This window comes from Myripristis murdjan, chromosome 16 (genome assembly GCF_902150065.1).
Source record: "Myripristis murdjan chromosome 16, fMyrMur1.1, whole genome shotgun sequence".
NCBI lineage: Eukaryota > Metazoa > Chordata > Actinopteri > Holocentriformes > Holocentridae > Myripristis > Myripristis murdjan.
In genome coordinates this window covers 25039027-25047202 of record NC_043995.1, presented here as the reverse complement: position 1 = coordinate 25047202, position 8176 = coordinate 25039027, and the positions used below count along the sequence as shown (strand labels likewise).

Here is an 8176-nt window from a genome sequence, read left to right as displayed (position 1 = left end):
ACGTTTCCTTTTTTTTTTTTTTTTTTTTTTTTTTTTATGGACATCAAACATTTAGTCCTGTTCTTTTGCCATCTGGCCAAATGCTATAATTTTTTATATAAATTTGTGTTGTGGAAACGTTGATGCCTTTAGCAGATAGGTATAAATATCAATAATCATTTCCTCAATATTGTTTACCAATATCAATCAGAATTGGACATCAAAATTATTTCTGAGAGAAAAATAAAAAGGACTAAAACACTGGCAGTAGTCATGATTCAGGGGTTAAAAAGTTTGTTTTTCATTTTAGCTCCCAGGCCCATAGCACTCGGCCATCAATCAATATAAATTATATTGGCTACTCGTAAGTGTTGCACAAGTTGTGTCTGCTAAACAGTACAATAAATACTGTATGAAATTATCATCAAGAAAACAACTGAATATGTTGGTCTTCTTGTCATAATGTGAAAAAAAAATCTAATTTCCAATAATGACCAGTGACAAACAAAAATCTAATTTTTACTGCATGTTGTGATTCTTCTTTCTTTACAGTGATATATTGTCTTGTTTGATTTTGGTTGTTTGTCGTATTGGTTGCAGGGGAGCATGGGTGCACTGCCTGTTACCTGTTTTTTCCTGTCATGTTGATTCATTGGTTGATACCGTTCAGTTTCTGCAAGGCCCTCCCAGTCTGAGCCAGCACTTTGAGCTGTCCCCCTGGCCTGTTTGTGAAAGGCAAAGTGGGCTCAGAAACTGTTGAATAATGTTGAGAACTAAGGAAATGCATAACTTTCATGGTCCAGACTGAAACCAAACCTGCAGCATGGGAGGTATGCACCTGATAACCCAGGTACCTGCACTCACACTCAACTGTGAATGCCTGTCCTGGATTATGGCACGAAGCATTGTATCAGCAAAAGAAAAAAAAAAAAAAAACATTTATGATAGCAGTGAGGTATTAATTTATTGTTTTAAAGCTCTGTCTTTGCATAGATCATATCAGTTTGATATTAGAAGGTTCTCAAGGGTCATGGGATTTTAACAAGTCTATTCCAGACAGGGGAAGTCATTTTTATTCATTTTTTTGGGACAAGTCATTAATATTATTCCATAATACATTAAGGAAATTTGTCAGCTTCAGTTACAAGAAAAAAAGGCACCTACTAGTTATTCACTAAACAAAGCCTGTTTATTTGCTGTTGTGTTCACCTTATGTTCACTTCCCTCGCTTAATCCTGAAAATAAGACGATGCATGTAATCTTCTTTGTCCCAACAGGGCAGTAGGACCTCTGAATCTCTGTCTTAACAAATAGAGGTCAAAGGAAAAACACCATTTCGCACTGCTATGATAATTGGGATTTTTTTACATTTTAGTCATGGAAAGTCATGGGGGGAAAGTCAGGAGAATTTTACATGACAGGTTGGCAGGCCGCAATACAACGCCACCCTACGAAAATGATCAATGTTTTTTTTTTAATGGGACTGTCCCTTTAACAAATGGGCGGTGCCTGCGAGCAGGGGATGTATTAGCATCCAATGACTGACTTCGAAGTACAAAACTGGTTCAAACCGGTTTCGTTCTTATATTTCAGTGTATATAAACTATTAAAACATTCGGTTGTATTCTACATTCGCCATTTTACGCACGAAACCCACAGCGGTCGCCTGTAACCTCTCGGGGGAACGCATATTTACGGTTACATTTCTGTAAATTTACCACTTATTTCCTGCCACCAAGATGCCCAAAGTAAAGGTAAGGATGTTTATTTCGACGAAATGCATATTTTTTGTGTGCGTTTAGTTCCCCGTTATGTTGCATTTCATATGATTTCTGTATCAGAAGAACGTCATCACTATTGCTGGCATGGCGGACGCACAGTGCAGACCTATTCGATAATCTTTTCAGACATTACCCCCATGTATCGACGAATCGACGTGTAATGTAAAAGTGAATATGCATTCATTACAAAAAGACACGACTGGTTTATATTCTGAATTTAATTCCTATTGAGCAGCTCTTGCAAATCTAACAATTTTCTATTTCCTGTTGGCACCCTCCAAATATTGGCGCTCTCTTTGACAGCGTTTTTTTCCCCTTCTTCCTTATTATTAACAGTTAATAGCACAAAAAAGTGTGTGGAAATTCAATGCAACGGTAGCATTTTGCACTGTGGGTTTATATTTATTGTTTAATACGACGAAATGATATGCCCTGACGGTTAGGGTGTGTACTTCTGTCATGTCGGAGTCAAGACAAGTTCAAGCTCCAAAGTTGAGGAAGGAGGTGGGGGAGGGAAAATGGTAAATGTTATTTGTTTTGTTTGACCTTCCCCTTTTTTTTTTTCGAAAGTCAAAGTTCTCATTTTGCACGTTATTCGAAAAAAAATCGTAAATAATTAGACATTTATGTGCCAGCTTTTACGGACATGATAAATATTTACGTACATAAACCGAACTTAGGAAATGTCAGTTCAAGCCAGAAACGTCGTTAGAGGGCCTCGTAAGGCTGTGGTAACACCGCGTATTAGTGGGACTTTTGTCGTAACTACGTGATTTTGCAGAGGTTAAAAGGAACGTTTGCGTGTAAAAAATCACTTGGTAAACATTTAAAAATGATCGATGTATGTAAAGGGAGGGGGAAACGTACGCGGTGAAGTGGCTTATTAACTGTGTTGTACGGGTGGTTGGTGAGCACGGTGCGCCGGACTGTGTCGAGGTAGAGATTAGAAACCTGGCAGTGTTGTCATCTTCTTAACAGCTGTCAGTCGGCGCGCGCACTCATACAAAACAAAGAGAGTGTCAGGGCGCCAAGGCGGTGTCATGGCAACAAGACAGCCCGGATTTGAATTCAAATATGCGCGGGATGGTCTTTGTGCAGTAGCCAACAGGGGGAAAAAAACAACACACAGCACAACAAGCAGGACTGTGGTGCATGTGTTGTTTAGTACTTTGCACACAATTACGTGATTGTATAAATACCGCCGGGGCCCGCATGCTTTACATTGGACCGCTTGTAATTTTTCAGCCTTGTGATTTTAATTGTAAGTTAATCATTTTATTGATGTACTGTGAGTTGCTTTTGAATGTGTGCTGCTGTTCATTTTCAAGATGTAATTTCAATCTTCTTTGTGTTTTTTTTTTTTTTTTTTCCCCTAGCGGACTAAGGAGGTCCCCGCTGAGGTTTGTAATCATTAGTAATCTGTGAAAATCATATTTAGGATTATCTTTTAAAACCCATCCAAACTACTTACACAGCATCAGCCAGTAAAATGATTACATATGACTAGTAAACACTATTGTTTGTTTGTTTTTTCTATAATTATTAGTTTTATATTACATATTTTAGATTTCAGATTTTTACTCAAGTCTCTTGTCCTCTCTACAGGCTACAAGGAAATCTGCACGGCTATTACTGGTAAGCTTCACACAGCAAAAATAGTAGATTTCTTTAAACTTAGTAAGAATTACAGGCTGCTTTATGCCTTGCATTCAAAAGTAAAAGTAGGTTGTGTTTTCTTACAATACTCTAAGGAGTAATGCATTCCAGTTATGACATTCAGCAAAAGCCCCAACGTCACCCATATATTTGCATGCACATTTGAAACACAAACAAATGCCTCGTTTTATGTTCTGATAAAGGGTCAAAATGTAATTTCCCACATTTCCACTATGAAAAACACAAATAAATAAAACAATTTAAATGTTGGGACTGCAATAGAAATCAGAGACTGGGGTGTTATTTTTCAGTAACTATCAGTCCCAAACCTGATAATCCCTGAATATGTCTTGCTGTAAATAGTGTCTGTGTTTACTATTTATATTTTTCAATGTAGCCCATGAACCTTTGCTGTGCAGTCCACCATGTTGTTAAATCAACAAGCTTTTGTCTAGAATTTAAATAGCAAATGCATGTTGGGTACTGCCAACAGTTTTTAATGATCTTTCTTTGCTCCTCTCTTGCAGAACCCTCCACCTCCAAAGCCAGCACCGAAGGTCAAAAAAGCTGCACCAAAGGTAGTACAGATAGATGTCACCATTTTATTGTAGCAACAGTCTTTCTGAAGCTCATGCATTACATTTAGTTCCAGGGCAAAGTGGAAAAGAAACAGTTTATATGTCTTGGCTTACTTTATTTAGTGTAAGTATGTGACATAAAGTTTAATACCTTGCAGGATGGAAACGGTAAGGTGTTAGTAATCATGTGTAATGTTTTCTTGTAGAAGGCAGCCAAAGGAAAGAAGGCCAATCCAGCTGAAAATGGGGATGCCAAGGCTGAGGTTAGTTTCCTTTTGAAAAGATGCTCCCATTACAAATGTTTCACAAGTAACAGTATGCATTTTTCTAATTACACATGTAAGAAAAGTATACTGTATTTAATAAAAAAAAAAAATAGTTCTGTCCATATGAACAGGTAGTTTAGAAAAACTCCAGTGGCTAGTGGTGTAAATGATGTGTACAACCAAAAAGAACACTGTGTTAGAGAGAAGGACACTGTCAAATATGTAATTTGGACGACATCCTATTTGGAACTTAAATCTTTTCCACACATCATTGTGGCACATTATTTCCTAATAAAGTCTGACATTATTAATGGACAGATGTGTGCAGTAAGATCCTGTTTCCTACAAGCATGATTTATATTCTAGCATTAGTAAATAGATTTATGTATTGACATTATACTGTCCAGTAATTTCAGGTCACACATCAGAGCGACTTGTGTTTAATTAATCAAAGCTCATAATGTGTAGCAGTGAGTAATGGCTCTGCATCATCATAATAATACAGTGGCTGCTTAGGTGCTGTTATTGGGACATTAGTAATAGGAGATTACAAGTCTGCGTCTCTGGTCCATGTTGACGTCCAGGCCAGGCTAAACGGTGCTGAGTTAACTGACACCTGCATGTGGACAAACATGTTTATTTATAAATCTTAAAAGATTGCATGTATATGTGTGTGTGTGTGTGTGTGTGTGTGTGTGTGTGTGTGTGTGTGTGTGTACTTGTGTTGTTGAATGAATAATCTTCGAACTAGAACTTTTAGATTTGGGTGTATGCTTGCATGTACTTTTGACTCCAGGGCACTTGTAAGTAATGCACTTTTTCATTCTTTTTTTTTTTTTCTTTAATACTTTTTCCCCAGGCACCAAATGTTGAGGCCACTGAAGAAGCCAAATGAATAGCAGTTGAAGATGTGCTCATTCTGTGTACTTGGTGATTGTACAGTTTGAAATAAGTATTTTTTACCAAGTTTTATATTACAGATGTCATTTATAGTTTTGTTTTGGGCTTGCACTTGATGTAATGAAGCTGTTCCAAGGAGGTTTCTCACATTGATATCCATTTTTACGCCATTTTGAAATGAATCCGTCCATATCTTGTAAAAGTAGCATTTTTATCTAGTCTAATCCTGTTTTTTAACTGCTGAATAATACAGATATTTTCCTACATTTTGGATTTTAAAATCTAACTTTAAAACCCAAACATTATAAGGCAGCTAAAGTGTATTGTTTAAAAAAAAAAAAAAAAAGGCTAGGGATAATAGCAGTTTTGCTGATGCTATTATTTGTTTAACAAATAATGAAATGCTTACCAAATGTTTTGAAGCACTGTATATTGACATCAAATGTAGTCAAAATACTGCAAAAAAAAAAAAAATGTTTTAGGAGAAATTGTATTAGGTCAACAGTTAAATACATCCCAATAACATTTATGATGTGAACTTCTCATCTGATAAAACATTCTGTTTATTAAGTTATTTTCGGTAACTGTTAAAGGAAGGTTTTCTGGCTGATTTGACTGAATTAAATGTACTTGTGACTGATTTTATTGTTCTTGAATAAAATGTTCCAAAATGTCTATTTTTGTTTGTGCATGGTTAGAGATTTAAACATTTACATGACGGATATGATCAGATTTAATTTAACAAAGTATCATGACATCGACTGTGCAATCAATGTAGTTTTGGCAGGGTGCAAACAAGCTAGTATATGTTTGAGACACTGTCCTCCAATGTGGATTAACTATATAACTCAGTTTTGTCAATCCTAAAGAGAAATTAGACATCTCATATTGTAGACAACTAATCATTACTTTGACTATTGATTCATCACTTGGTTATTTCCTTGATTATTTGATTAGTTATTTGGTCCATGAAATGTAAGAAAATTGTGAAAAATGTTGATCACAGTTTCCCCATATGTCTTGTTTTGTCCCAAATGACAGTTGATGACCCAAATATATTTACTTAACTCTCTAATAACCTGAAAATATTCACATTTGAGAAGCTGGGATCAGAGAATTTGGAAATGTTCCTATTAAAATAAGTCAAAACCATTAATTGATTTTCAAAATAGTTGGTGATTCGTTTATTAGTTGGCAAGTGACCGGTTATTTGACTAATCGTTGCAGCTGTATTATATTCCTTTTGATACTGAGAGATGCGTGATGTGATTTTGTATTACGCCATTGTTGACATGACGCCCCTGCTTCAGCAGTTAACTGCCAGGGTGCTCTTGAGCAAGGCACCCACGACTGTGCAGCTAGTCCTGGTGCAGCTGCAAACCTGTGTGACTGTCAAGCAGAAAGGTGCCAAAAAAAAGTGCTTGTGTCAAAAGGTCACTTGAATAGAAGTTCAAACTAAAGGACAGTGTGCATGTTGGGATAAAACTACTTTAATATGCATCTGTGCTTGTAGCCTATAAGTGCCTGTATAACCTATATGTGTTTATGAAAATATGAACTATGACCACCTTTTTTTCTTTTTCATATACTATGGGGCCAGTGCAGAAATGGGCTGAGAGTATGCAGGTATGCACTAGCACATCTGATTTCACTGCTGCTTTCACTGATTTGTTCAACTGGAAAAGAGGAACTAATCAATCAAATCAGGTGCTGTCCCGTCACCCACTGCACGCTCAGCTGTCCTGGTGCAGAAGGATCCCTCTGTGAATGGCCCTGCACTTTCTTCCTATTTTTCCCCCTTACAAACAAGGTTTTCTTATCAGCTCTTGCTTGTCTTCACTGAGAGTCCCAGACAGGTGGCACATGCAGTTTTCTGCATTGTGCTGTATTTTGTTTCTGTGTGCTTTATTCTGTCTCCGCACTGTACTACATCTTTTTTTTAAGAATGATCATTAATTAGTTTGATCTCTATAGCTCCTTAAGAGGCGGTTTGTGATGACAGACAATACATAAACCTCGCTCGACTTGGTTTACCTGCACAAATCTGCAGTGTTGGGCCCCTGGACCAGACGCTCCACAACAAAACCTTGCTGTTTTTACATGATTCCACCAGTAGAGGGCAATGCCACATCACACCTGTACCAGGGATTTTCAAACTTATTTATTTAAGCACCCCGGGTGTCATTTAAGTCCTCCATTTGAACTGATTGTACCTTAATATTAGGGACCCTAATGAAAGTATGGTATTGTGTAGATGACATACTTTAACAGTGACAATTAGTTTTAAAATAGTGAGATTAATACATAATATAAGAATGTCTGTTTTCATTTCTATTAAATGTATTATAGTGAAATTAATCTGTTTCTTTGGTGAGGACCCTTTGGAAGCTCCTCAAGGGTCCCTAAAGAGGAAAAAGACCCCACTTTGAAAACCACTGTCAGGTGAACGAGCACAAATTGCGCGTTCACAGTCTCGCAGAGCAACAGCTGTGTAATGCCTTTTCCATCCGGTAGGTGTCCCTCTCTGCTGAGCTCCACAGCGTGGGAAACGCGGTCAAAAATTACGCGGATTGTTTTGAAACGTGGAAAATCATCAGCCACGATGGAGGAGTGGTTTTTGTTACTTCTGTTGTTGCTCTCTCTCATGGTTTGCACTTTAATCAGTCACTGTCCGGGCCTCTCGATGCTGCAGCAGCAACTGGAGGGTCCAAATGTGGGTCAAATTTGAGCCCTTCCCCCTTTTTGTTAAGGGAAACAACGGGCATACAGCTGACGATTTTTCTTTTTTATTGAGAAAATGTTTCTAATCAGAGTTTTCTAATCAGATATAACACTGAAAAGCTTCCATGAATGAATACACTTGGTCAATGTTTTATTACAGGTTTTTATGATGTGATAGTGTTTGAAGTTATATGGCAAAATAAGGAAGCTTGATTGGATGGATGGAGAGTGTGCAAAAAAAAAAAAAAAAACTTAACGTTACAGTATTTTTTCATATGCTGAGGTATCACTAGGT

The 8176-nt window shown here is 37.2% G+C and overlaps 1 long non-coding RNA gene across 1 annotated transcript; it reads left to right on the top strand.

Moving 5' to 3' along the window:
• Nucleotides 1-1498: 1498 nt before the first annotated feature.
• LOC115373411 (uncharacterized) lies at nucleotides 1499-5835 on the top strand. The gene is made up of 6 exons (XR_003929534.1): nucleotides 1499-1733; nucleotides 3137-3160; nucleotides 3366-3395; nucleotides 3944-3994; nucleotides 4201-4257; nucleotides 5120-5835. It is a non-coding gene; the product is annotated as an uncharacterized LOC115373411 (long non-coding RNA).
• Nucleotides 5836-8176: the final 2341 nt, after the last annotated feature.